The 4,949-nt window shown below is 41.6% G+C and overlaps 1 pseudogene; it reads right to left on the bottom strand.

The window, feature by feature from the left end:
- Positions 1 to 569: 569 nt before the first annotated feature.
- Positions 570 to 688, bottom strand: LOC120736957 (annotated as a pseudogene).
- Positions 689 to 4,949: the final 4,261 nt, after the last annotated feature.

The raw sequence follows: 4,949 nt of genomic DNA, 5'->3' as shown, positions 1-4,949 counted from the left end.
AATTACAATGCAGTATCCTCAATTGAACCAAAGAGGATTGGACGTGGATTATTAAACATTAGGCCTCTCTCCTCTAGGTCGCTGTTAGCATCTGATTTAATAATTGATCAACATGCTGATTTATTCTGCCTTTTGGAAACTTATTTATTACTAATATTAGTAGACTCAGTGGGCTTCTCTCAAACTTTAAAATAGCTGACTCACCACTATAATCACACTCTGGATCTCCTTCTGACACATGATATAGAAACTGAGTATTTAACAGTATTCCCTGAAAACCACCTTTTGTTTGATTATTTCTTAATGACATTTAAATTTATAGTAACGTATTATACAGCAGTGGGGAGTAAATTTCATTCATTAGAGTGTCTCTTACTGTAGACTCCATTGGCGACTCAAAGAAGTCCTACCATTAATTAATACTTCATTCTGATCAGTAAACCCTTAATTAAATGGTAAATGGACTGACTCTTATATAGCGCTTTTCTACTGTTCCGGAATGCTCAAAGCACTGTATACAACATGCCACATTCACACAATCAACACTTTCTCTATACATAGTGAATAGATCCATACAGCAACTGGTATTCCCAGGCGGTCTCCCATTCAAGTACTAACCAAGTCCAGCCCTGCTTAGCTTCCGAGATCAGACGAGATCGGGCACGCTCAGGGTGATATAGGCGTAAGCATTAATTAAAAAGCCATCAGTTGACCCAGCTGTGTTATCTAACTGTAGGCCAATCTGACACAGAGGAAAGCACATGGGAACAAGGCAGACTGGGGAGTCAACGGGAGAAGACACAAAGAGGAAAACACAGAAACAATTAAGGGAGACAAGACACAGACTGAGAGAGACATGGCGGTCTGGGGAGAACATGGCAGACAGGGGAGACATGAAATGAAACATGAGGGGAATGTGAAAACAGAAAAGGGAGACGAAACACAAAGACATGACTAGGACACATGGAATGAGAAAGTGAGAGACATGGAAGGGGGAGAGAGGAACACACAGATGACATGAGAGACACACGTGACACAGGGGAGAGAGCAAGACACAGGGGGAACCTAACAGAGAAGAAACTAAACTGGGAAGACAAGGAAACTCAGCAACACAGAAAGAATAAATTCAGGACAAACTAGTGAACCTTAAATCATCATCATAATACAAAACAATCAGGAAAACACAAGAAACTGAAAGTGGCTGGAGTTTAGGAGATTGGTGGTTCAATTCCGATTCCTGAATGCTCCAACCTGTGTTAAAATGTTATTTTCTGTTATATCGCAAGAGTACTGTTGCCCTCGGGGAGTTGTTGTTTTTCTGTACGCAGTGTAAGATGCCGTAAAGAATAAAGCGCTTGGAGTGAGACTACAACGTTGTGTTGTTGGTAGCAGAGGATGGTTACCAATTATAAAGTACCACCAAAGCTTAATGAAGCCAGGCCATACGAGTGCTGGAAGAATTAAGTTAATACTTGGAGACGAGTTACGGAGCTGGATTAAAAAGAAGCAGGCACTCACGGTGGCACTGGGGCTCGAGGGGAGAGCCCGAGAAACGGCCATGGAGATACCCGCGGAAGATTTAAACAAAGATGAAGGTATGGAAACACTACTTGCAAAACTGGACGCGGTGTTTCAGAGAGAAGAAAAAGACAGCGCGTATGAAGCTTACTTGTGTTTTGACTCCATTGCAAAGGATCACAGTGTGTCCATGGCAGACTACATTATAGAGTTTGAACAACGTTATAACCGGATAAAAAAGTACAACCTGACGCTGTGTTAGCTTTTAAGCTTCTAGATACAGCTTGTCTTGATGAGAAAAGTTGACAGCTTGCACTGACAGCATGCACAGACTTAACGTTTGCGTCTATGAGGTCTGCACTGAAACGGATTTTTGGAGGGTAAGTAGCCGGAGTTTTCAGCAGAATTCAACTGAACCAAGATGCAGTTTTCCTTACGGAGCAAAAGGGTCCTAAACACAAATGAAACAATGGTACTTCATGGCAGAGTGGACAGCGACAACTAGGGGTGCAACGATACACAAAATTCACGGTTCGGTTCGGTTCGATACTTTGGTGTCACGGTTCGATATTTTTTCGATACAAAAAAAATGTTCATGCCTTTTTAATTTGTCATTTATTAAAATTATAAATATATATTTTAACTCAAAAGTACAGTTTTTAAATTTAACCCTAACCCTTGTACGTGTTTTTTATTTTGACAGCGAATGCGCACCTGCGGACCACTTATGTGCAGCCCTGGTTATTTAGCTCGTCATATTGCAGCCACAGAAATTATTTTGTCCATGAAACCATAAAGCTGCACTTTCTTTTTGCCTTATAGTCTGATTTGTCATAACTTCTCCGTTTTGTGGTAAGCTTTTCTTTGGCTGTCACTTCTTCACCCTGACCTGTCTTATTTGGCTCAGCAGAACTAAAATATATATCCTGCTGCTTTTACACACGCACTCACATAAGCTCAGCGATTCTTTGCGCGATCAACCTCTCACATGTTTAAGCTGCGGGAGATTTCACTCGTCATGTTTGCATAGTAAGCTAACGATTAATAAGACGATGTCAGAGGAATTGGTGCACAAATTATCATCACTCACAGATCAGTGCTGTTGCTCTCTATACACAGTTCGCACGATTGCAAAGTGAAAGCAAAAAAACAAGCGCAAATTCAAACGCGATTACAATATGTCACATATTGACAGTGGCTCACCAATGCCAATGATATAATTACCCAGCTACATTTCTGAAAGAATGCAAAAGCATTGACATATATTTTTCCTTCCTACAATAGCCCGACGGGCAGGGAAGAGATAGATTTTGGTAGCCCGACTGAAAAAATCGCTAGCCCCAGGACGTCGGGCTAGCGATATTGCAAGCCCTGTATCTGATTGCGGAATCACTCATCTTTGGAAAAGAGAGTTTATTACAGAGAAATGTCTCTTTCCAAAATAAAAGCTATACTATGCGCTTCTTCTGGGCTATATTCTCAGCAGCATAAGGAGAATCATGTGCTAACAGCTGTCTAAATGACTCGGCTAAAGTTAGTAGCATGCTTGTTGTTTTTGTCTTTGCACTAGGATGATGTCGGCGTAAATGTGCAGTCATATTCGTTGTGTTCCCACTAGTGCTTTCAGGTTGATCTCGTTGAAATGACCTTAACGCCACAACACGGCAAATCTCCGTTAACGAGCTACCGCCGATCGCCCCGTGCATGGGGCTAGACGGCAAACACGTTAACGAGCTAACTGCGCTAACACACTAGTTCCCACCCATGTAATTGAGCATTGCATGGCACATCCAACATACTGTTTTACTTTAGTCCATGACTCGCTTACCTTCAGGGTCATACGTCACATGAAAACCAAAATAATTCCAAACGCCAGATCTGAATGTTGCAAGAAGAGCTTAACTTCTGTCTTGCTAGCTTGCCCTGCGCTCTTCCTTCTGACTATGCTGTAAGTATGACGTCACAACAATGTGATTGGTCACTTGCAATGTTGAACCTGGAACAACATTTATTATGATGATGTGGGAACAACACCAACACAACGGTATCAGATCGTGCAAATAGTTACATGAGTGACCTCAGCCAAGGCCAAGTAAACAAGTTGCTGCAATCAGAAACCCCTAGCTCCAGACCAGTTCGCTTTGGGGATGGTACTGTAGTGTATTCCAGCAAAAAAGTAAAACTTTTGGCCAAAATTGGACAAAAGAAGTGTGACATTGAAAGTGAAGTAGTTCCTGTTGATATTCCACTACCACTAAGGAAAAAATGTCTCTCATATATGGTTACAGTCCACATCAATTTGTATTTTGCCAAAACCCTAACCTTCCTTCTGTGTTGATGGATAAACAACCTGCCTTAGAGGGCACAACTGTAAGTGCAAGAGTAGCTGAACATATATCAGCATTACGTGCTTGCAGGGAAGCATTTACAGAGGCTCAATGTTCAAAAAGGATCAGGAGAGCACCATGCAAGTAACTTGGGCCTAAAGATAATAAATATGAGGCGGGAGATAAAGTATACTACAAACGAGTCGACTGTACAGAGTGGAAGGGTCCAGGTGTAGTTATTGGGCAGGATGGAGCTGTTGTATTTGTAAGACATGGGGTGACTCTTATAATAGTGCACCAGTCAAGGTTGAGTAAAGTGGATGCACAGAGTGGAGATAAACAAGTACCACAGAGTACTACTGATGATGACACTGACAACAAAGACACAGTTGAAAATGATGAGACAGAAGCACCTGATGGTGGACAGAGTATTAGCGAGGAAGAAGACATCACTAGTGACCAGAGATGGGCAGTAACGCGTTACTTGTAACGCGTTACTGTAATCTGATTACTTTTTTCAAGTAACGAGTAAAGTAAGGGATTACTATTGAAAAAACGGTAATTAGATTACCGTTACTTTCCCGTAGGAACGCTGCGTTACTGCGTTACTAAAACCGTGATTTTTAGCGAGAATGTCTCACGACAGTGACGTAAGCGAGTGCGCTGTTAGTGACAACAGCTGTGTGCAGATCAACAATGGATCATATATCGATTGTGGGAGAGAGTATGAGCGTGCAGCGTTTAAAGCGTGGGAGTACTGACCTTACTTTGAGTTTGATTCCATAAAAAGTGACAAAAACATTAGCGTCCATCGTGCATGGGAAGAAAACTTCTTTTTACAGCGAAAAAAACCCCAAAACTTCCAAGCAAGCACCGAGTGCGCAACGACGTAATGGGAAATTCACAGAGAAACTCGCGGATTCTTCAACTGACCGCGGCACACCTGCACCAGTCCTGCTTTACAGGTGAAAATAGAGCAACAGGACCGCTGAGTCTTTGACTTTATTTATTTTCTACTGTGTTTTAACTTGCATCTATTTGAAAGAGTGAGTGTAAACACAAAAAATATTTTATTTTATGTGCTGGAATGTGTAGAAAATAGGT

The sequence above is a fragment of the Simochromis diagramma genome, unplaced genomic scaffold (genome assembly GCF_900408965.1).
Source record: "Simochromis diagramma unplaced genomic scaffold, fSimDia1.1 OVJJ01000516.1, whole genome shotgun sequence".
NCBI classification, from domain to species: Eukaryota; Metazoa; Chordata; class Actinopteri; order Cichliformes; family Cichlidae; genus Simochromis; species Simochromis diagramma.
This window is presented reverse-complemented; position numbering and strand designations above follow the sequence as displayed.